Here is a 26,367-nt window from a genome sequence, read left to right on the forward strand (position 1 = left end):
ACCGATGTCCTCACTGCGGGAGAATATGCGGGTCAAGAATCGGTCTCTTCAGCCACCTAAGAACACACACCCAAGATACCAAGGTTGGAAGACTATCATCCTCAAACGATGAGGGATCGCCTAAGTAAGTAAGTAAGTCTCCTGTTTATCCTGCCTCACCTTCCTTAGGCTAATCTATGCTGTAGAATGGATGCTGCTTGACATCACTTTAATAGCCCTGGCTCAATACTGTGGAATCCTGAGAGTTGTAGTTCTATAAACTTTTTAGCCTTTTTTGGCAAAGAGGGCTTTTGCCTCTCCAAACTTCAAACCCAGAACTCCATACACTGAATCATGATATTCTCAGTGTTATCAGACAGCATCTTAGGTGATTCCAAAGTCTGTGGGCGAATCTTTCACTACTGTGGTTCAATGCTATGGATTCATGGGGGCAGAAGTTTACAAGGTTTTCTGTTTTATCTGCCAAAGAACGTTGGTGCCTCACCAAACTACAACTCCAAGCATTGCATAGTACTGAGCCATGACAATTAAAATGGTGTCAAACTGTATTAATTCTACAGTATAGATGCATCCTAGGTGAGCTATGCTGGGGTCCTAGACTTTAGCCCCCAAATATCCTTGGAGTTGCAAAAGGGAATCACAGCAAATCTCATGGAAAACTTCCCTGACTTACTAGAAGGAATGATGGGGACTAAATACTCAAAAGGCAAGCACCCCAAAATAGGATTTAGAGTCTTGTGCCTGTAGGATTCTGGGGCTTGCAGTCTAGGGAGGGTTTTTCCCATTCTCATCAAGAGAAATTCTGGGGTCATTGAACTACAACCCCCAGAATGCTGCAGGATTTTAAAAAGGGACAGGGAAGGACTATCCGATTTTGAAAACTAAGTAAGGTCAGTGTTAGTTAATGTTTGAAAGGGAAACCCACAATGGCAGGTTATATATTAGGAGAAGGAGTTGGGAAAAACATTTTGTGGGGCCTCATTGGGCAACAGCTTCTGCCCTTTTTGTCTCTCCTATCTCCCCCCTCCCTCCCCCCCTCTCTCTCTGCTGGGGAAGAAGGGGCTGGGCTTCTGAAGTTTCCCCAATCCAAATTTTCCTTTTGACTTCAGTTTCTGATTTCTTTTTCTCTCCCTCTCTCTCTCCCTCTCTCTTTCCCTCTCTCTTTCCTTCTCCCTCCCCACCTAGCTGGGGAAGAAGGCTGGGCTTTGAAGGTTTGGCTTCAGCTTCTGACTCTCTTTAGGGAAGAAATGGCTTGGCGAAGGAAAGAGGTGCCATTTCTTCCTCCATCTCCAGCTTGGGGGACAAAGAAAGAAATGGTTTTGAGAAGGTGCTGTTTCTCCTCTTTTTCCCAAGTTGGGAAGCAGGGGAAAAACAACCAGGAAGAGAAATGGCACAATGTTTCCTCTGTCTCTCAGCTGGGAGACAATCATCTGGGAGATGAAGGAGAAAGACTTGGGGAGGGAAGCTCTGCTCAATCATCAGGCGGAGGCTGGCGAGATCACTAGTCTCACTCTGATGGAGGGGTAAAGGCACCTTTTGGCACACAATTGTAATGCGCCATCGAATCTAATGCGCACCTCAATTTTGGCTAAGCAATTAAGCCAAAAAAAATATGTGCATTAGATTTGAGCAAATACCATGTTTCCAAGTTCCAGAATTCCAGATAAGGGAACTTATATTCTGCCTTGCGGTGTCGCTCTTGTCCTATACAAAGTGAGGAACAGTAGGGTTGCACTTACTGGCCTTCATCCTTGCTGCCAATCAACCTAGTAATTTCCAGAACTATTCATTTAAGGAATTAATTAAAAACTCAAAGCTTGGTAGTTTTCAGAATATATATAGATTTATTACAGTCTTATAAAAACAAACAAATCATGAGCTGTAAATAAAGTGGAGGTTATTGAAATTAACCAAAGGTTGCACTTGAGAGAATTTAAATTTGTTTGTTTCAAATGAACCACTAAATACTGTTTGTGTATGAGTTGTCCCTTTCTATTATTTTTAGCAAAATGGATTTCTTGCTGGGATAAGTGCAGCAATTGTAACTTTCAGATGAAAAGTGATTCTACCAAAGCAGTGGGAAGTTCTTATTTAAGCAGCAGAGAAGTCTTTTCTTAGCTTTTATAAATACTTGGAGATATGATAATAAGGATCTGCTTTTAAAGTATAGCAAATTATTTTTTCTATACATCGGGGTCAGAAAACATCCTAATACATTTGAAATGAGCTTTGTTCAAAATCAGTGGTACATAAATCCAAATAAAACCTTTTAAGGAGATTGTAGAAATATATATATATATATATATATATATATATATATATATATATATATATATAAAATATCTTTAAGGAATTACCTTTAGCTTTCACGGATAGGTACAAAGATCAGAGGTAAAGGGAGAAATATAAAACTTTCACATTAAATGCACTATATTAGCTCTTATTTTTCAGTTCTTAGTGTTATTTTGCCACTCTAACAGAAATGTGAAACATTTTGTGTCTATCATGAGATGGGTCAGTAACTCTGTGACAGATCTCATACTTTTCCTGAAGGTCTTGGGGTTAGGCTTTTGTCCTAAACCCAAGCTCTAAATAAGGCTTCTATTGGAAATCTTGGGTTCAGGCTTTTGTTTGCTTTTATTAGCATGCAGGCATCCACAAAACAGAACACATACAACTCAAAAGAGGAACAAGACAAACACTTAGAAACCTGTCCAGAAACTTTAAAGTACCTGAATTGTGCTTGTAGTCCTTCTTCACAAAAACCCAGTCCCAATTGCACACACAGGAAAGGAAGGAAAAACTCCTGTGTATGGGTACAAGTCTACTTGTGTGACATTAGGTATCATAAAATGGGCACAAAGCACTCTTAAAACAGAACTTAGTCAAGTTGCATGCTTGACAATATGTCCCAATGTGTCAATAGCTTGTCCAAGCAAAGTCATCAATCAGAAGACATTGTAATGCTGTACAATACAGTGAAGTCTTTTATATTATTTCTGTTTCCAGGTGTCTCATGTTCCCAGCCTATAAATTCTTTCTTATTCAAGGAATTACAAGTAAACAAGTGTGTCATTGGGAAGAGGATTGAGAAGCACATAAAAAACTAAAGATGTGCCAAAACACGCTTGCCAATCTGGGAAAATTCTTCAGCTGCCGAAAAACAAGTCATACCCCACTCCTTGCTGGCTGGGTGAGATTTTTGATTTTGGGGAGCATTTCTTTTCCCTGAGAGCACAAGTTATATCCTTATTTTAATAAAGTTATAAAATGTTCCATGAATGAAACACATTGTTACTTTAACTGCATTTGCTTTCCTCTTGTTTTCTGAAACAACAGCTTCATGCACTTCAAAATTTCACAGTTGAAAACTAGTGGTAGTTCCAGACAGAGGAAAAGTCCGGTCTGACCCAGTTTTAAAAAACCTGCGTTAGGCCAGACTTCTGTCCTCACACTGTAAAAAATTCCCTGTGCTTTCCTGGGGGAGGGGGGTGTCCAGAAAAAGGGAAAAAAATAGCCAATTTCAAATCCAAGGATTGTATCCATTCATCCCTGTAAACTAGGAGAGAGTCTCCGAGGCCCCATCTACACTGCTATATATAATCCAGATTATCTGCTTTGAATTGGATTATATGGAAGTATAATCCAGTTCAAAGCAGATAATGTGGATTATCTATTTTGATAATCTGGATAATATGACATCGTAGAAGAGGCCAAAGTGTGCTTTCATTCAGAGATAGTTCTGCTAGTTGGGTTGCTGAGAGTTTTCTGGACTATGGCCATGTTCCAGAAGCATTCTCTCCTGATGTTTTGCCCACATCTATGGCAGGCATTATCAGAGGTTCTGAGGTCTATTGGAAACTAGTCAATGCCCAGGGTGGGAGAAAGAACTCTTTTCTGTTTGAGGCAAGTGTGAATGTTGCAATTACCCAGCTTGATTACTATCAAATAGCCTTGCAGCTTCAAAGCCTGGCTGCTTCCTGCCTGGGGGAATCATTTGTTGGGAGGTGTTAGCTGCCCCGGATTGTTTTCTGTCTGGAATTCCCCTGTTTTCTGAGTTTTGTCCTTTATTTACTGTCCTAATTTGAGAGTTTTTAAATACTGGTTCTGCCAGTTCTTTCCACTGAATTATAGCCCATAGCACCTGGTATGCATTGGGAGTACTAAACAAAGCTAGTCAACTGTGAATTATTGAATTTGCTTTGGGATTTTGACTTTTAAATATGTAATAGAAGCATTTACAGTTTTGTTTGTGTGTGTGTGTATTCTAGATGGTTTTAGTTAATTCATTTGTTTTTACATTTGTAGTTAATGCTTCAGGTGAAATGAGACTTCTATTGACAGAAAAATTGTATGTGCAGAGCTTAGGTTTAATCTCCCAATTATTCTTTTTGCATAATAGCTCTCCATTAAATAAACTTGCTTCTCCTCAGAGTCCAGAATTCTCTCTAGGTATTTCTTTCTTGATTTCCTCTTTTTAGTTTAACCTCAGTGTTAGTGGTCAGACCTTCAGGTTTACATTACACACACACGCACATACATACACATGACTGAGAGCCTTGGTTACCTGGAAAATACATATTTTTAAGAGACTCTGAAAGTAATTGCTTTCCTTGCTCAGAGCAACTGAAAATTATATAGAACAAAACTTCCAATGAACTAAAACATATTAACTACATAATGTGATCCATTTTTTTTTTAAAAAATCTAGTTATTAAGGCCAGTGTTTTTTTAAAAATAAAAACATTTGTTTTTCACCGACAAGCTCTACTTAGGTCTGTTTCAAATACCCCATTTTAAAAACCCATCCCCCATTGCCGTCCATAACTTTTTTGCGCCTATTTCTCAGCTCCTTGTTTTAATTGCATACTGTGCTATGATCTCTGAAGATTCCTTTTTTCCCATTTTTTTTGTTTTATTTTTAAAGACTTAGCCCCCAAACTATAACTGAAGCACATGGCTTACTAAAAATGGAGAGAGCAATAGTTATCCAACTCCAGTTGAAAGTTAGAGGATGATTCAACCAAACACCACTTTAAAGTCTCATTGGTTTTGACAGGAGACATTTAAGCATAACTCTCACATTGATATCGATTGGACTTAACTCCGAGTGAATTCTATTTGGCCTACAGCTTGCATTTTTTGTAATGCGTAAATGCCTTGTCAAGGGGCTTTATTGAGACAAACAATGTTTTTTATAAAATGACTCTTTAATGGGTGGCGAAAACCCAATATATTCTGAGAACCAAACAACACATCACATGGGAGAGACATGATCATGTATCACAATGCCTTTTCATAACTGAAAGAAAGATGTGATGGAGGACTAAGTGGAACTAGGACCATACTAGCAATATTTCCTCAGCCAAAAATTATAACAAAAAGCTACTATTGACCACATTGCCATAAAAACAAATAAACCCAGGCATGTATCTACCCATCCACATGTGAGGTTACTTAGGGTTGGACATGGAAAGATCATGATTTCTTCAGAGAAATAGTATAACCCTCAACTCATATGGTTGACCTGCCCACTCTTTTAGTTGCTTTTCTCATCTATTGCAGATTTCCACTCTACCAGGCAGAATTTTCAGTATCAGAGAAATGTGTACAATTTGGTACAAACAATGGAAAGAACATTAAAAACACTGTATTGATACTAAATTCATTCCATGAGTGATGAAAGTTGTATTCTCTTCTGGCTGAATACCAACTTATCTTAGAATCAATAATTATGATGGAATTCAGTAGTTATTTTTTTTAATTTTGCAAATAGGTTTTTATTTTGTTTTCAAAAAAGAAGGGAATACTCAAACTATTAAAATGGGAAAAAGAAGCGAAAGATGAGGAACATCACAGAATATAGTATGTAAGCTACGGGACCATGTTAGAGAAATAGTTCTACATATGAGTCTATTGTATCATCAAAGACATAGAGGGGGAGGGAATATCTTTATACATATTATTTAGTATAGGGAGGAAGTGAAGTAAAATGGAGGAAAATCCAACTATGACCTCTTCTCTAACAAGAGTAACAGATTATTCTCCAGGATCCATGTTAATTTCTTTTATCTTCTTGTATTGTCCCTTCTTCTCTTCTCTTACAACTTTGCATAATATTTTTCTTCTTATTTTATCTAATAACTAATTTTCAAGTCTTGACCTCCTGAAGTCAACCAGATGACTAAGTGGTAATCCTATTATCTTCTGCATAATCTTTCTCCCCACCTATGAGGAGCCCAGTTGGATGGTCTGTCTAGTACACTATCATCTTTACAACAGTGGACAACCAGGTGGCTAGCTACAGGAATTTAAGAAACAGAACATGAAAATAACTGGTCTCCTTGCTTCCTATCCACTGGGTTTCAAAGAGAAATGCTACCTCTGATCCCAGAGTAGGCTCAAATCTAATATGTTGTACCTAGAAGCAATAACTTTCACTCTCAATGAATTGGTATAATGCTCTTTTACATTCTACTGATCTGGTAGACATTATTCCATCTTGCAATATTGAATTCACTTGTTTAGGTGTTGTGTGAGAGAATACTTCCTTTCATCAATCATTGATCCCCAGCTTTTATTTTCACTTTCTGAACTGGGATTCTGAATTTATGAAAAAGACAGATTAGATTTTCATGTTCCAGTTTCTTCAAATACAATTTCATGTACTATCATATTGTTTACTTTCACTAGTAAGCCATACTAGACCATAGTTTCCCATAATAGGAATCCACATACCTATGTGATGGCGTCCATAAAATAAATGTGCATTTTCTTAACAGCTCCAGGAGTCCAAGGTGGCTTAGATGTGAGATTGTTCTGAAATGGACTCTTAGTCAGGCAATGCAAGATTCTATAGCATTGATCCTTGGAAATGAACATAGTGTCAAACTGCATTCATTCCACAGTAGAAGCATTCAGGTTGTTCCCAGGCTCTAGAGATTTTTACTAAAAAGGCTAGTCCCTTCCAGTTGTATTCAATGGAAAGTAAATATTCTTCTCTTCAAGCAATGTATTTTCATGAGTGCTGCTGATGTCCCCCAGTAGCTCACTGAGCTCCATCCTGGGAGTTTTATCTTCTAATACTGTTTAGTGACAAAATACATTCAGAAAGGAGTTTACTGTGTTTCCTTCTGTGCATTAGTAACTGTTAGCTATGCTTCCACTGCCATTGTCTCAGAGAGATGCTCTGCCATTGATACCCACCATTGCAGTTGCTGCCAACTCCATTTAGTTTGGTTCCTGGGTAGAAGCCTGTCTGACTTGGGGAGCCTACTAGCAGCCCTGATAATTTCACTTAGCATCTGGCCTCATAGCAGAATGAAATGTCTCCACTACCGAAGAGTAATGCCATGGTATGAATAAAGTACCATCATTTGATCTGTCCTTCCCAAATTGGGACAGCTGAACTTTATGTGTTCTGTCTGGTTTTTGAGATCTGTAAGTCAGGCCTTTCTTTGTGTCTTTTCACAACTGCAAACATATTTATGGATGTTCCCTATTTGTATAGCCCCCTTCCAGTGGATAAAAGGATAGTCCAGCACCCTTATTGTTGTCCTATTTTTGCCAACAAGGAAAGGTTTTTTGTATTCAGGCAAACTTTCAACAACTGATAAGACAGGGCTTTTAATGCTATATCCTATTTTAATTTTTCAATTGCTTTTCAGTAAATTTTGTTTGTGTTTGTTTTTAAACATGTCTTGAATTATTGTTCTGGATTAAAATGAGAATATGTCATCTAAAATGAGAATATGCACATCTACTCAAGGTGTAAATCTGTTGAGTTCAATGGGACTTACTCCCAGGCAATTGTGAACAGTTAACCTTTCTTCAACAGAAGCTAATCAGAAACACAGTCCAAATTCAAAAGTTTATGGTTTTCAAATCCATGTCTCACACTGAGGGATTTACTGTAATTCTATGAAATAGTACTAGATAGTTTCTTCTGGTAAAATTCATTATTTCAATTATGTTAGAAAATTGCTATAAGACACGTTGGAGATTGTGTCTCCCAATATTTAATAACTTGGAGAAAAACACTGTGAATGCACTATTAATCTGCCTTGCAAGCAGAGATACTCAACTATGTTAGCTTAATAGAAATATTTGGGATTAACATGGTGTTCAGTATCTATCTGTTGTCACTGTAAAATCTTCCATTGAAACTAAACATTATCAAAAACCCAATATTATCTGCTTACACATAAAGGCATATAGTTTTGTTGTCCCTTATATTTACATTAATCAGAAAATGTCAGTTAAAAAGAAACACATGCCTTCACTTTTGATATCTATGAATTTACTCTTGATTTGCTTTTTTAAAAGTAAGCAGTCCGGGGTAGAACATTTTCACATCAACCTAAACACTAATTGTTATACATTGAAGGTTTCTGTAACAATTAAAATTAGTAGTACTTCCTGTTGCCAAATCAAGGGCTAGAGCAGTGGTTCTCAACCTATGGGTCCCCAGATGTTTTGGCCTTCAACTCCCAGATATCCTAACAGCTGATAAACTGGCTGAGATTTTTGGGAGTTTGCAGGCCAAAATGCCTGGGGACCCACAGGTTAAGAACCACTGGGCAAGAGGTTTCATATACATTCACTTCTTGCTTTTGAGACACCCTGTTTTCCCCTACACCCTGTGTTGAGGTGTTCTCTTGTTGTGATGTGGATTGTCCTTGTCTGCTGTCATATGATGTGATGTCAGCCATGGTGACAGGGTGCCAAGAAAGGGGGGAGTAGAGAAAGATTTCTCCTCTCCCTCTTCTTAACACAACCCATGATAGTGCACAGGTATGATGTGTCATGATATGGAATGAGAGGGGAGGAAAGTGGACTGCCTTCTTGTATTCCCATGTCGCTAGTGCCCAAATTCAGACTTTCCCCTAACTTTGGCTGCTTTAAAGTGGCCTTGCCTCCATTATTGTGGATCAGCCCCATGGGTTTGATTTAGCTTGATGCGAGAAGTTATCCAGTACCATTATCCATAGAAGGAAGGCTCATGCCTGTTTTCAAGCCTCCAGAGAAGGAGGCCCCACCGTCAACTCATTCCAATGTAGTTTGCCCCTTCTTTCCCTGGAGTCTGAAAGAAGTACCTTGAATGGTCAGCCTCTCTGTGGGTGAAGAAAGGACAACCGGCCACATGGTGAGGGCTGCTCAGGAGGCTAGAGGCAGGGTGCAAAGGCAGTGCCAGAGAGAGAGAGAGAGAGAGAGAGAGAGAGAGAGAGAGAGAGAGAGAGAGAGAGAGAGGAGGGAGGGGAAGAGGAGCTGGGAGTTCTGCAGAAGGGTTTTTCCAGCTCCTCTGCCAGCTTTCCTTTCTGCGTATACCATATATCCACCTAAAAACCCCATGACATGAAATAGAAACGGAGGGTTGGAGCTCCCCATACTCTGGAGTTTTTGTTCTTTTTTTTTGAAGAAATGGAACGGTTATGCAAGGCTGCATGTTAGAATTAATACCGAAGGCTTTCATAGCTGGAATCAAGGGGTTGCTGTGAGTTATTGGGCTGTATGGCCATGCTCCTGATGTTTCACCCACATCTATAGCAGGCATCCTCAGAGATTGTGAGGTCTGTTGGAAACTAGGCAAGTGGAGTTTATATATCTGTGGAATTATGTCCTTGCTTGAGGCAAGTGTGAATGTTGCAATTGGCCAGCTTGATTAGCATTAAATAGTCTTGCAACTCCAAAGCCTGGCTGCTTCCTGCCTGGGGGAATCCTTTGTTGGGAGGTATTAGCTGTCCCTGATTGTTTTGTGTCTGGAATTCCTCTGTCTTCTGAGTGTTGTTCTTTATTTACTTTATTTATTTAGAGTTTTTTAAACACTGGTTGATTATTATTTCCAATAACTCCAACAATTCCTAATGTTGCAATTGGCCACCTTGATTAGCATTGAATAGCCTTGCAGAGGGCTCAGCTGGGAAGGGGGCAGAGCAGGATGCTCGGGGCAGGGAGAGTGGTGCCAAACTGCTTCGGAGCCTGCATATAGATGCACCTGAGAGGCACCAGGCAGTGGGAGGGGGGCTGGAAGGCAGGGGGAGGAGGGAAAGTGAGGAAGAAGTGGAGCAGGAGCACAAGGGAGCTCTAATTTTCCTGGAGGCTCTTGGTTACTGTTTAATCCCTCCCCCCCACCCACGTTTCAGTAGTAAATTGATCAGATGAGTCCAGGGCTCCGGTTCTCTTGGCTCGGCAGCCATTGAGCCCAGGGGCTGCCCTCTTGAGGCAGAAGGTGAGGGGAAAGGGCCAGCGGTGCTTGTGGCCTTCCCTTCAGACGTGGCTCATTCGCAGCCGTGGCCTTGAGTAGGGGCGGGGCCACGGGAGATGGGTCCGCATGGTGTGGGGGATGGACCAGGCCGCGCAGCCCCGCCCCCACCACACACAACCCCACCCCCTGTGGGAAGGCCCGGAAAGGAGAAGAAGAAGGCGGGGATGGTGCCATCCTCCCGGGGCCTCGATGGCGCCCCCTGGACAATGACACCACAGGAAAATGCCTCCCTCGCCTGGCGGTTGGACCGCCTCTGATTCTCAGATGAGTGTGTGAACTAGGCAAAGGTGGTTAGTTAATGTCATGCTGTGGTTGCAATGCATCCAGTTCTGTTTTTATTGCTGCTCCCCTTGCAGATGCTCTGCAATGACCTTCCCCCAGAAAATCCAAAATGAAAACATACAGTGGACTTTGACTCATACTTACCACTAATCGGATGCCAGATACACAAAAACATGTGCACTAGATAGAACTATCAATATATTGCAAAGTGTTTTCATTTTGTGAATCTGATTCCAGATTATTTAATTTAATTGAAACTATAGAACTTATATAAACAATGCATTTAAAAGAATTTGTGAATTGATTACAAGGGCAAGTTAAAAGGAGAACTGACTGGTGCTGGGTTTTTTCAGTTTGTAGGTAATCAGTTTGTAAGTAATCCACTGTCATTTCTTGATTAAATGTTGTGTTAAATATATCCTAAGCTCATATTGTTTGAAAACTGGAAATTATTTATACCAAGGCATAACTTTAGATGTGAGCAAAGTGTAAGACTTGGCCAACCTAACACACACACACACACACACATCATTGAATTCTTTATAGTCATAACAATAGTAAGTTATTAGAGGGGCACTGTATGTTTTCACTGCTTCTACACTTTTTGGGAAATAATATGGATAGATATCTGGAACACTAATATTAATGTCATTTTTGATATATCTGTATGCTAGTCAATAAAACTCCTTCAACTGATGGTCATTCAATGTGACAATTTCAATGGACTGTCAAGGGGTGGGGTGGGATTTAAATCCTTAGTTAGATATGCACAGTCCATTCACAATGAACTTATAAAGTAACCAAATACCACTCAAATAACATGATACATTTTCTCAAACCCCAAAGCCATTTGTTTCAGTGATGTGGAAAGATATATTTTTCACATCATTGTTCATTTTGAACAATCCACAATCCTCCTCCCTTCTTCTCACAATCTGTAGAAGAGTTAGTTTACTGAATTGCTGACACTGTTGTTTTAAAATGTTTCAATGAAATAATAAATGTGAAATGAAAATTTGATATGTTTTCTCTGATTCTAAAATCTCACATCAGACAATGAAATATTTGTACAAGGAGGCTAGATTTCTAATAAGAATGTCCATGGGTTTCAGTCATTATGAAGTGATAGATGGCACATTTGAAACACAATCTATGTGGTTTCTAAAGGGTAGGCCAAAGGAGGACTTTCTTAAAGATTATAAACAGTATATGGGTTTTTTGATCAATTAGAAATCTAATAATTTAATAATCTATGGTTATGCTTCAGCATTAGGAGAAGGAGGCAGCAGGGAGAAAGCAGAGTTGGCTGGGAAAGAGACGGAGAAAAGACAGAATTCCAGGAAATGTAGTTTGGGCAGGTATGGAGCCCTATGCCAGAGAATTCAAAAGACCCCTGCCCTAAACTACATTTCCCATAATTCTGCTCAGCATCAGAAAGCCCCAATCAGGATAGGGGAGAGATTTGTCCTTCTGTAGCAGTCAGCTAGAGTTTCAATAAATTGTTGTATCTGCAAAGAGGAGGACTGACTGATACTTCTAGGAAGTAAATCTCTGTGTTGGGCTGGGCAGAAATCCCTAAATGGAAGTTCTCTTGGTTAATATGAGAGACATTAAATGAGATAGCTGTAATGGCTTTTTTAAAAAAAGAAAAATTCCAGTTTTTGTCAATTTTTTAAAAACATTCTAAAATCAGTAGATGTATGAATATTTTTGAAATTTGAGAGAAATTATTCCCTTTTATCTTCTGTCAATGTATAGAAAATTGAAAGCGATAGCTCTTGTAGTTTTTTTAAAAGTGCAGTTTATAAAAAAATTGAAAATTCCCCAAAAATTCATGGATAAGTAAAATATTCTTAAACTTCATGGGCTAACAGTGTTAAATGTGTTCTATGGCACTGAAGTCTTAACATGATATTCATTGATGTTTTATACACACTTTATATATGTAGCCTCTAAGTGCTTTTATACAATATTTAAATAATTTCGTGCATGAGATAAGGTGTCTGTACATTGAAAACTACCTCAGCCACTCATGCAGACAATTTTGAATTTTTGCATTACTTTGGATTGCAGGATTCTGGATAAAAGATGTCAACCTCTAATGCATTTTTTTCTCTTTTTTTAAATAGGAGCTTTTTAAAAATAGGAATCAGAAGCAAAACTCATTTTAGATGTATGTCTTTTTTCTTTTCTTATCTCTTTTCTTTTCCTATCTTTTTCTTCTTCTTTTTTCTGAATGCATATTACTTTGTAAATTAGTTGGTTAGTCACAAAAATCAATCAAGTAATAAATAGCACATTCTGACTCACTTTATTTCATAAACACACTAATAAGGTGTTACGCAGTATCAGTCATCAGTCAAATGAATCAGGTTCAGAATGGCATATTGTGCAGTGCCTCCAGAGGCCAGGAGAAAGAGAGAAAGAAAGAAAGAAAGAAAGAAAGAAAGAAAGAAAGAAAGAAAGAAAGAAAGAAAGAAAGAAAGAAAGAAAGAAAGAGAAAGAGGAGGGAGAGGGAGGTTATACTACTTATTAAAACTCAACAAATGAGTTTCCTCCTGCATCTTGATGGATACCATCTTTTATTTACTTTGGAATGATTCCTAGTGACACTAGCTGGTCGTATAAAACTTTGGACTTGCCTAAAGTCCTGCACCTGGTGAAGAGAGAGGGGCAATTCTTTCCAACACCATAATATAATGATTATGCTTGACAGAGTCTCAGATTACATTGGCATTTTCTTCAATATCACATCAAGCAGCAAACTGTCTAATTGACCACTTACCATCAATAGAATTATGACTTTTATTTCTAGGGTTTTGTTTCCTGCTGAGAATGTACAATTGCTTGTATGTGCGTGCTTCAGCTTATCTATTCAGAGATATACTAGCTTGCATTTTATCCAAGCCGAATTTCATTTTTTTTCTGCTCATGCTGGTAATTTTCTTCTTTCTTATTTTATTCCTCCTCGCCCCTCACTCATGCACATTGTATCTCATAACTCATTGTCAGCAAATTTACTAAGGTAAAGATGGTTATTTCATTTCCCCCATATATTAACACACTGTATACATTTCAGGAGAAAAAGCACTGACACTAATAATTTCAGCCTCTGCCCTTATAAGATGCTTTCCCCATTTTAATTGGCATTTGAGAATTACTCTTCATCTGTTTACCATTCATTTGGAAGGGCTCTACCATGTGCAAGATGCATAGTTCATTTCACTTAATAGTGCATGGGCTGGCAGGTTGGAAGTGAGCTGGCACTCAATGAGTTTTGATCTCCACCTAATGAACATGTGGCTCAGGACTTTATCACATGAGACAGGTAAACAGGCATTCCAGTTGGACTGTCTGCTTTGGTGATAGTCTCTATCACACAATATCATGTGCATCCCACTATTAGTTTGCTCCCCCCAGTGATTCTTCCATCCTACCAGGGGCATAGCCAGAGTGAGGGGGGGGGGGTTTAAGGGTTCAATCCTTCCTCCAGAAATGTGTCAGGTTAAAAAAAAACTGGTTTACCCCCCTCCCCCTGGCTATGGCCCTGCATTCTACTATGTTCCATCACCTACCTTAATGTGATAGACCCCTTCATTTTGTGCAGGCATGCCATCATTAAAGTGACATCAGGGTGTGAGATTCTCCTACTTTCTGTCATTCTCACTATTTCCAAGGTGGCTGTTTTCCTGTTATGTGTGAGTGTATTCATACACACACAAATACTTGGGGGGGGGGGTAACATTGCAACTCTGCAATTGTGCTTAAATAATAATTTAAAGATAAAGGAATTGCAGTGCTGCAGGAAGGTGCAAGGATGTGCAGAGGTGTGATCATGGTACTATGGACTGGCAAATCAGTGCAACTGTAGTTCTGAAAAGAGGTGAGGTATCAAGGTATTCAATGTGGTATATACTCATTATCTACATTAGCATAACTGTTGCAGAATAGTGGGTTTATATGATAAAGTCCTGAGTCTGATTATCAATTGCTTCATAGGTCTAGATTGATATCATAGAAACAACTTTATGCTAAATTCAGATTTTTCTAACACAAAGTTGCCTAGAAGTCAAGTAATCTATTTGCATTGGAAAGAAAGCCTATCCTGAGCTTAAAATGGAGCCTGGAAAAAATAATAATAAAACCAGTTCAAGGGGCCACTTACAACCCTAATTTAATCCATGGTGACTAACTGTAGTTCTTCAGGTTTTCACATAGAACCCCAACTTAGAATGAACCCACAGGATCTGAGTCTACACAATCCAATCTTCTTCCAAACTATAGTAGTCCCTTTCCCAAATCACTTCATTATATGAACTATTTCTTATGGGAGATAGAAGGTATTTCTCCCTTAAGCCACCACAGAAGCTGATATCCAGCAGTGCTACCCTGCTTAGAAGCTATCACAGTGACTCAGAAACCAATGTAAGTAAGCCTTGTTAGTATAGTCCCCTGACAAGTGATTAATGTTAGAAATGAAGAGACATATTGTATAAATTGTGGAATGCAAAAATAAGGGTAATTTCTCATTTTCATAATATAGAAAAAGGATTACACTGTTAAATATTTAACAGATATAAAGTATTTCTTTTAATTTAGAAAGACAGTTTGTTCCCATACCAGAAGTACAGGTTATGCTAAAAAACTTTGAAAATCTAATAGTAAACGACTTTGAAAATCTAATAGTAAATTCTGCCCTCCTCCCACATGTTGTCATGTCATTGTTGCTTATTCTTCATACCTGTTCATTCTTCTTTTTCTGCCCACTCCATTTCAATCATGCTCTGTATTCAGTGAATATAAAGTAGCAGGTAGAGCAAGTACTGGCTTTCCTGCTGTGCTGCTGCTGAAGGATCATCCCAACCAGTGAAGATGCATGTGATGTGAAAATCCATTTCTTGCCAGTGCTCCAAGACAAATTTATCTTGTATGGGATTTTTAGCTTTTCCCTCCTCACACAATAGCAGAGCCGGCCCTAGGTATTTTTCAAACCAATCACTGAAAAACAAAAGCATTGGATAAGCGAAAATGTTTGATAATAAGGAGAGATTAAGGAAAAGCCTATTAAACATCAAATTACATTAAGATTTTACAAATTAAGCACTAAAACATCATGTTTTACAACAAATCAACAGAAAAAGCAGTTCAATAGCTTGCGGAGGCAGGCCGCAGAAGACAGGAGTTGCCTCGATGGCGCCCCCAACAAGATGGCGCCACAGGCAACTGCCTAGTTGGCCTGGTGGTTGAACCGCCTCTGCACAAAAGTCACACACTGGGTTCATCAAATTATGAGTCTAGTGTGGAACAGAAATGTCCTAAATGCCTTGGGAGCAGCCACATGCTCTGCCACCAACTCACCATTGTGGTGGAATATATTTTACATAGTCTAGATGAACAGACACTGCTTTAACTTAGTTAGATAGTCACTTTACTGTCTCTGTTGTGGATAGCTACAAAGTTCTGGGAGAAGTTCTGGTTACCAGGGTAACCCTGTGCTGGCATCATCAGAGATGCTCACATGGCCAGGGAGAGGGAGGGATTGATTTTTCAGGAGTTACCAGTTGCCAGTGTTTAGAACAGTGGTTCCAAACCTTTGGTCTTTCAGGTGTTTTCGACTTCAATTCCCACAAATCCCAGCCATCTTACCATCTGTTAGTAATTGTGGAAGCTGAATCCAAAACACCTGGAGGACCAAAGGTTGGGCACCACTGGTCTAGAAGGACAAGGAGGGTTGTCAGGTTAGAGCTTAAGATACTCCGTTTTTATTTTGAAGAATCTTGGAGGCAGAGCTGCATACAAGTTCCTGCAAGATGTGATACCTACTGAGATTGGACAGTGTCTTATCCCCAGAAGGAATATGTGACTGCAGTGAAGCATGCAGAAAATAAGGAATCAAAATGAAGGAAAAAAACCTACATTAGATATCATCTAAATTACCTCTGTTTAAATATAGCTGAATTATGGGTGGGATATGAGTAGAGTTTGGGTAAAAAGACACTGATGATAGCAGAGTTTGTAGACAACAACATTTCCAGGTCTTGGTGTCTCCTGGAATTCGTGGGTTACTTTTAACTTTCCTGACATCTGATCTTGCCTTTCATTTATTCATACATTTAGAACCTGCCTTTATCCCATTAAGGGTACAGTCTTTCCTTCTGGAAAGATGGGACACATTGCTTGAACTATTGTGATGTTTAGTCCTTTTCTTTATCCATGGACTTATCCATGTATTTCCCCACTCATGTGTGTGTGACCTCAGCTGTGTTCTCTAGGCTTTGCTTAACTGCTTATGAAATCTGGGTTAATCTCAGGTTGGATCTACACCACCCTATATCCCAGGATCTGATCCCAGTTTATCTGCCTTGAACTGGATCATATGAGTGTACACTGCCAGATAATCTAGGTTAAGCAGATAATCTGGGCTCAGATCCAGTGATATAGCATAGTGAAAATCAAACCTTAGAACTGTTGCCACTGACATATGCATCTGATGCCTGGAACTAGGGCAATGATGTTTGAAGACTCTGTGAAGTAGAAATCACAATTTTATTCAAATATAACAATCCTTAGCATTCCAATTATATATAGGGCTGGATCTACACTGCCATATAATGCAGTTTCAGAATGCAATGAACTGCATTGAACTGAATTATATGAGTTTACAATGCCATATAATCCAGTTCAATGCAGTTAATCTACATTCTGAAATTGTATTATATGGCAGTGTAGATCCATCCTAAGAATGTTCAAAGCAGTTCATATTAGTGCCAGGTTGACTTCCACAAGATCAATTCAGATTGGGGCCAGAAATTATGAAGAAAAGTGGGGAATATTGACTGCTGGTCGGTGGCAATACAGATAGGTTTCTCCCCAATTCCATCTTCGGTTCATCTTTGACAGGTGCTGTAGTTATCACAAGAGAAAGTTCATATACATAAATCAAAAGAACAGGAATGAAAAATATAGGGGAAGATGATGGGGAAAGCTATACTTCCATTACTCTCAGCTCCTATAATCATAGCAAGCAGATAAGTACCTGCGAGAATTGAGCAACCATAATGTTCTTCTCATACTGAAGGTGATTATTATGACTTATTGAAGTCCATTTACTGAACCAAGCAACTACAAATGTCACCATCATTACTGCTTAACATACATTATCTCAGTAATCCTTACACCCTTGGTTAATGCTCAGTCTCTCTGTCACTACATTACTCTTGCTCTGATTATATTATAGTTTGTATTTGGGATGCATGAAAAATCATTTAGTTTGTTCCTTTTTATTAACATTCTTAACCTTGTATTTTTCCATTTCAATTTAACACATAAAGACACTATTATAGAAGGTAGAGATACATATTTGTCCTCAAAGAGGGCTTTGAGTACTTACAGTACTTGGCTTTTAAAGGTCTTGCTTTGACTCCATTATGTTTATGATTGTGGCTTTTTTGTGTGAAAAGTCCTTCATCTGTAACAGTTACATGCCAAGCACGTATAACATGATCCATGCCTAGAAGAGTTCCTGTTTAATTTTCTTGTACAAACCATTGGGAAATGCATTCTGGTTTGTTTCTGATAAGAATTTAACAAACTGACAAACCTTTCCATAAATTCAATGAAAAGAATTTGAGCTCTGAAAGAAAGCAAACCTGACAGATCCATCCAGCCCTAGTTGATAATGTTAGGTGCCTGTTAAGTTCGGTTGTTATTTATTGCTTATGGCATAAATAAATGTCTGGACATTTGACTCTTTGGATGTTATGGTACAAGTCTGCAAGTCAAGCAGCTAGAGGCTATTCAGAAAATTTTCCTGGTGGTGTCTCCATTCTCTCTGTTATATTACGGCAGAAAATGATAAAAACCAACCCAGAAAAAAAAAATCAAACTTTAAAAAGGAAGAAATGTTCAATGGTTTGCATGAGACATAATAGAAAGCCCATTGAAAGCCTGGCAATCTCACAAGAGAAAAGGTTTCCCATTCCTGCTGTGGTTTCATTCAGAAAGAATCTTTTCCATGCACACTTTGGTGCTTAAGAAGCCTCTTGACTATGTTAAAAAAGTTCTATGGTTGTATTTTGGACATAAATACAAATGAGCCAATTTGTGTCTAATCCCTTTAAGATGAATTTCTTAACACATTTATAGATGCAGTCACACATTTTTAATGTTTGCAAGCAAGGTATTATCATCTTAGTAATAGGAGCCCTTCTGGATTCCAGCTGGGAATTAAAAGGCAGGACTAAGTGCAAGCTAAGTGCTAAAATATAATTCCCTCTTGAATAATATTTTGCTAAAATACAGAGGCAGCAACAAAGTGGCAGAACCGTAAGCTGATTTTTCATAGGAGTTATTCCTAAACCTACAGATTGAATAAAAAGAGTATCTCATACTTTGGGTTCATAAAATCCCTTTATATATGATCACAAGTACAGACTTTGATACTAGTCACTGAAGATGTATAGATATTAAGAAAGGCTGTGCCAGCTAAGCAAAACAGCTGAAGATATAGGCCCAATTTTGACCCAATTTCTCCTTTTCCCTAGATAGTCAGAAATGTGGAATAAATGCAGACTTATTACAAGCACAATGAAGTCCACACAAAGTGTATTAGGTAGCTACTATACATGCCTTAGTAGTATGTATCATAAGGCTCACCGCTCACTTCCTTCATGATCAATTCCTAGCAAACACCCAGCAAGACAAAACACTTAAAGATACACATTAAAATGTGAGCTGAAATGGAATGTAACCAGGACTATTCATGATCTTCTGAATTAAAATATCTTTATGGCAAGAGCATGTCTCATTGCTTGGGCATTTTTTTGGTATTTGGATGTATACCCCTTATATTATAAAGTGCACTAAGAGAGAATGTTTGTGGCATTAGGTAAGTCAGGAATACCTGAGAGAAGCAACTGAGATATAACACTGTTTGTTTCATTTATGAAACTTGGATTTCCATAACCACAGTGTCATGATGAATTATCGTTGCAGTCTACTGTTAAAACCATGTGGCATATAGACCATGGCAGCTGTTGTTTTATTGACTCACAGTAAGGAACATCCTATTTTCTTATTTTTAAATTTTTTTATTTGATACAGCCCAACAATTAACTTTTTTTTGCCATACATGGCTTATTTCAGTATGCATTATTCCAAAAGTAACTATTTCTTAAATGACATTTTAAATGATCCTCGGAAATGTATCACCCACCACCCCCAGTCTCCCCCCATTCCCCCCCGCCCCCCTGGAACAGCAATACAGAATATTAACATTGCATCATTTCAACCATGTGGAACGCCTGGTTCAAGGTGGTGTATCTTTCATCTCCGTTTATTTTGTCAGTTAGCACAGACCATTTCCTGAACCAGCCTTGTTCTTTTAGGCTATTTGTGTATTTTTTTCCCTTTGATTGATGATGTCATTAATTATATATTCTGATATATAAGCCCACCAAGTTTCTACATCCCATTTTGTATCATCCCACCATCCTCGGGCTATCGTGGCTTGTATCGCAGCTGTCATATTTTAGGATGTCTGTCCAATTATTGTTATCTGAGAGATATGTATCTGGCTTTGTCCCATATTAATTCTTTCCCTATTATTTCTTCCATTACTTTTCTTATTTTACTATTAAAGTTCTGAATTTTTCTACAGTCCCACCACATGTGGGAGAATGAACCTATCCCCCCACATTTGTGCCAACACTTGTTTGAGGTATTTCCCATTATGTGTGCTAATTGGAGGGGGTTTCTGTACCATTTAGAGATTATTTTCCTTTGGGTTACTTTGATCCTTATATGTTTAATTTTATGAATATTATCAATCCAAGACCTGAATAAAGTTTTTTTTTCCTGTTTCCAGTTCTCTATAAGAGTTGTTTTTGTGTTATAAGTTAAGGTGATTAGTTTGTCATACAATAGCCCAGTCATTCCTTTATCTATTTCTGTTTTCCTTTTAATTATTCTATCCAGTGAGGTTCAGCTGCTTCTCTTCTTTTCATGGCCTGAGCTTTACTGGACAGGCCTAACCATGCTATCCAGTTATCTTGACCACATTTATCTTTTATTTTATCCCACTTTAATATTCTCCATTGGGATCCATGAGGTCCCCAATCCTTTTGATACCATTTTCCTTCAATGCCCTAATTAGATTCCTGAATGTCTTGTCCTTATTTTCCAATGTTTCTAATGGGAAAGAGTCAATTTTATTTATTTGTAATTTAATTTCCCATTTTTTCCAGATTAACAGCATTGTTAAACATGGGCCTGCTTTTATGTTCTTTAGGTCTTTTCTATCTATTCTCTTTCCCGTTGACATTCCCTTTTGCCAATTATTTGCTTCCTTTTCTATTTGCACCCATTTTTTTACACTTCCAATTCGAATTCCAGTAACCTCGCTAACTGACTTGCCTTGAAGTATATTCCCAAAGAGGGAGTTCCCCCCATCCACCCATTTCTTGTTTACTATAATATAGGAAGTTAGCAATTCTGTTTTTGTTTCCTCCCACTACCCATTTTTGAGTAGAGTTGTCCCATTTCTTCAACAGATTGGTAGGGATATTCACCAGGAGGGTTTAGAACAAGAATAAGAACTTGGGCAAGATCTTCATCTTGTAAATTTTTGTAACCTTGTGGATATATCTCAAAATTTCTTTCCCCATGTGATGATTTGTTTGCTTATATTTTTCCATAGATGATTGTAGTTCATTGGTATGATATTGTTGATTTTTTTGGTATATCCACACCCAGGTATTTCATTTTCTTTCCCCCCAATTTTACTGTTTTGAACCTTCTTAAGTTCTTCCCATATTAGATTTTTATGTAATACCTCTGATTTCCCTAAATTAATTGTGAGGCCCAAAAATTTACCAAAGTCCTTAACTGTTTTGACTATTGATTGTAATGACACCTCCACCTCCCCTAAAATTATCATAACATCATCAGCATATATAGATTGATCTTGATGACTTCTTTGACCACCTTACAACCTTTAATAACGGGTTGTTCCTTATTGAGTTTGCTAAGGGTTCGATGGCCAGTGAAAATAGGGCTGGAGAGAGGGGGCATCCCAGTTTAGTTCCCCTGTTTATATTTATTTGTCTAGTGTGTGCCCTGTTTACTGAGATGGTAGCTTTGTTTTCATTATATAGTTCTTTTATTGCCTTACACTCCCCCCCCCCCGATATTGCATTCCTCACAGAGTCTGTTCAAATATTTGTGATCTAATGAGTTGAATGCATTGCAAAAGTCCAATTTTAATATGAGTACTTTAGATTTTTTTTCTGTGGCATTGTTGTAGTTGAGTCAGCAAGTAATGTTGCAAGCAGTAGTAGCAGTACCAGAAGGGGACAAAGGAGTAATCACAAGCAGGTGTCAGATGAAGAACAACAAAGGGAATGAATCCGGGATATACTTATGGCGCCTACTGATGAAGACACATTTGAAGGGTTTTCAAGTGGCGGGGACTCAATGAGCGAGGAAGGAAATGTGATGGATGGGAATAGAGGCACAAAAAGGGTTACTTGGGAGCAGGAATCGGATGAAGAGCGGGAGAGGAAGAAGAACAACAAAGGGAATGAATCCGGGATATACTTATGGCGCCTACTGATGAAGACACATTTGAAGGGTTTTCAAGCGGGGACTCAATGAGCGATGAAGGAAATGTGATGGATGGGAATAGAGGCACAAAAAGGGTTACTTGGGAGCAGGAATCGGATGAAGAGCGGGAGAGGAAGAAGCTCCGGAAGATATTTACTGCTCCCACAGATGATTAATGGGTTTCTTTGGGAGTGATGGGTCTGGGAGTGATGAGGATGGGGAGAACACAATGGATTGGACTAGGGTACAAGAGATTGGGAACATACGTGCAGAACCAGTTTCTGGCGATATGTTGGTGGGGCATGGGGATTGGCAAACGGGAGGTACATCTGAGTCATGGGGAAACCTAAGTCTTGACAGGAGATGGAGGAACTGGAGAGATGGAAAAGGGGGCTCGGGTGTGGAGACAAGGACAGCTGCTAGAGATGATGATGGGGTGGAGGCCAGCTCATCATTGGATAATGATGTGTAAGTTAAAAGTAGGCTCTGAAATGGGGAATCTTTGCAGAAGGCAAAGTGTCGGTTTCGTACCGTGTGCATTCTGTCGCTGCCTGCTTTCGTGTTGGGTTTTTGGTTCGGGTTCTGCAGCTTGGAGTTCCAGTTCCTGAGAATTCTTGATGTTTGGACTGGCTTATCATGAGTGTGGCTTTCTCCCTTCCTGGACTCTTGGATTGGTTCAACAACGGCTCTGTTTGACTACCTTGGTGACGACGTTTGGACTGGCTTATCGTGCGTGTGACTCTCTCCCTCCCTGGATTACCTCTACTACGGCTCTGACTACCTGGGAAATGATGCTTTGTTTGGCCTCCTTTTACGGCGACTATTTGACTGGCTTTGGCAATGCCTATTTGCAACTGACTCTTTGGGTACAGCGCTGTCTAGTGGAACTCTTTGTTACAGCACTGTTTGCTTGCTGTTTATTTTGAACTGAGTTTTAATTCGGGTTTTCTTTCCGTTTAATCCGGATTTTCTTTCTGTTTAATCTGAGTTATTTTCTGGTTGCTTTTTTGAAGCCCAGTTTGGGTAAACCCTTGAGTTTTGGCTAGAGATACTAAAGTTAAGTGTCTCTGAGCGTATTTTTGTTGTTGGACTAAAAGCATGTGTGGCTCTTTAAGGCTTCTGTGTCTCGACAGGCATGGTTCAAAATGTTCAAAATATTCCTTGTAGGGTCCGCTAATTTCCTGTTTTTTACAAATCCGTATTGATCTTCATCAATTATATCTGGAATTATATTCTTCAGTCTATTTGCTAATATTTTAGTGAATATTTTGTAATCCACATTGCATAGGGATATTGGTCTATATAAGTTAGGATCAGTTTAATCCTTATTTGGCTTTAAGATTGTGATAATTTCAGAGAATTTCCAAGAATTTGGTACTTTTTGTTTCTCCATTATTTCATTAAAGAGTGTAAATAGGTTGAGAGTAATTTCATCTTTGAATATTTTATAAAAGTTTGTTGTAAAGCTATCTGTTGTTTTTTCAATTTCTGATTTAGTTATTGTACTATTTAGAATAGATTCTGACTGTGTATTTATAATTTTTTCCAAGAGGCCAATTCGTTTGGTTAAGTCTTTACCTTTGTAAAGTTTTTCATAGTAACTAGCCATAATCTCCCTGATTTCTTTATCTGTGGATCTTAGATGTCCTCTATCATCTTTCAGCTTAAGTATTCTGTCTCTAGCCAGTCTCTTTGAATTATTAATTGATTATTTGATAATAAATTTTAATTCATAGGTATTTTTGTTGTCTTTATTTTATCTAAATTGTCCAGTAGCTGTTTTTTCTCTTTCCATTTTGTCTTATTTTCGACTGATGCATTTTTTTGGAAATGAAGGAATTCATCTTCAACCTCTGATCTTAATTTCTCAAATGTATACTTTTCCTTTCTATTGATTCCTATTTATTGACTCACAGTAAGGGACACCTTATTTTCTTAAAGGCTCTGTGCTGCCTTTTAACCTGTTAAAGTGGGCTACTGATGCTCTCATGCACAAGCCATTTACACCTTTTAATTTGTTGCCCACAGTAAAGGCAGAGAGTAATTCAAGGAGTTTGCCTCTCCTCAATATATTTCCAGATAATACTCTATTTTTTTTTCTCTTGTAACTCAGGGTGCATCTCAGGGGGACAGGTTTTAGCACAGTAGATTCATCACCAAGCTGCAATACACCTTGTCAACTGGAAGGTTGAGAGTTTGAAGCCTGGGTCAGGATGAGCTCCTGACCTTTAGCCCAGCTTCTGCCTATCATGCCTCAAGAAAACAAATGTGAGTAGATAAATAGGAACTGCATTAAAGCAGGGAGATATTTAGGTTCAGCGTTTGATTAGAAAAAAGGCAGAAGTTTACAAACAAAGAAAGCTCTTCAGGAGAGAGATGGAGCAACAGCACCTCCCGATGGCCAGAACAAAACACAGCCTCCAAAGATGCCAAAAGATGGGAAAGCCTATATATACCTCTAACTGTTGTCTGTCTTGTCATTGTTATAATTGGCATTGAATGTTTGCTGTATATGTGTTCTGTGACCCGCCTTGAGTCCCCTTCGGGGTGAGAAGGGTGGAATATAAATACTGTAAGTAAATAAATAAATCTATACCACACTTGAACTTCACCCTCAGTAAGACTTACAAGGGGCAGTAATTTTGATGATATGGGAGTGCATCCTATACTGTAGAAGTAATTCGCTTTGCCACCACTCTAAGTGCCATGCCTCAGTGCTATGGAGTTGTGGTTTTACAAGGTCTTTAGAGTTCTGTGTCAAGAAGTGCTGGTGCCTTGACAAACTACAACTCTCAATATTCCATAGCATTGGGGCCATGGCAATTAAAAAGGTATCAAACTGTATTAATTCCTAAATAAGGGTTCTCTCAGATAAAAAATAGAGTGCTTGTGCCTTGACAAACTACAAATCCTATGGTTCCATAACATAGAGTGATGTTAGCCAAAATAGTATCAAACAGAGTTACTTCTACAGGATGCACCCTCAGATCATCAAAATTACTGCCCTTTGCAAGTCTTTCTGAGGATGAAGTTAAAGTGGTCTGCCTCCCCTTGTCTTTTTCCCAGTATAACAACGCTCCATGCAGTCATGCCGGCCACATGACCTGGAGATGTCTATGGACAATGGTGGCTCTTCAGTTTAGAAATGGAGATGAGGACCAACCCCCAGAGTCGGTCACAACTGGACTTAACATCAGGGGAAACCTTTACCTTTAACTGCTGTGGAGATTCTGCAAGACTGACAAATTTGACTAATTAGCAGGTATGACAAAAGTAGCAGCAGCAGTAGCAACAATAACCAGAATAGAAAATAAATAGGATCAAGAGATATAATGGATGTAAGATATAGCAATCTCAGTGGATACGAATAAAAAGGATAATACAATAAAGAACTTTGGCCTGCTTCACAATACGAATTAAATGTGTAGCAACCAGAAATGCCCTCTGTAAACAAAATTAATTTGTTTTTGATAGGTGAGGTGAATATACATAAGTGCAATCCTGAAGATAACTAGAGTTATTGTTTTTAAAATGAAAAAAATCATATTAAGAAGCAAATCAGATACTTTTACTGGTAAAGGTGAGAAAAGCTTAAATTCTGAAATATAGAAAGGATCATATAAAATAGAGATACTGGAACTGCAAATTAACAAGAAATGCAGACAAAGGATTAGATTGGGCATTTTAAGAGAAAAGATTGAAAAGTGAACAGATGAAACTTCAGAGACCCACCATAGATGACAACAGCTACCATAATCCTCACAACAGCTGTTACATGTTATGATCATCTACTAACACCTAAATATAGCAAATAAATTTAGAGCTGCAGAGGCTGGCCCACTTCAATGACTTCACAAGATCTTTCCCTGTATGCAAAAGTGAGAGGAAAGTGTTGGTAAGACTGTTAATCTGTGTTGTATGTAAGAATTGTCGATGAGTTCATCTCTCCACTCCATCACATAATGACGTTTTCCCTATATGCTCAAGTTGAAGACACAATGTTTGTTATTTTCATGCTTCTTTTTAATGTCCAGTCTTCCAGTCAGGATGGAAATAATACTGGCAAGTATTCATTCCCATCTTGAAAAACTGATTCCCTGACAGTAGGAATCCATATTGGGAAGAATAATAGACCAACAAGAACTTTGAGCAATTTCCTTCTGATATTGAGTGTGCCAAAGAGCTGAACAGGTTTTGTTCTGTAGAGAAAATAACATTTT

This window comes from Anolis carolinensis, chromosome 1, assembly GCF_035594765.1.
Source record: "Anolis carolinensis isolate JA03-04 chromosome 1, rAnoCar3.1.pri, whole genome shotgun sequence".
Classification (NCBI taxonomy): Eukaryota; Metazoa; Chordata; class Lepidosauria; order Squamata; family Dactyloidae; genus Anolis; species Anolis carolinensis.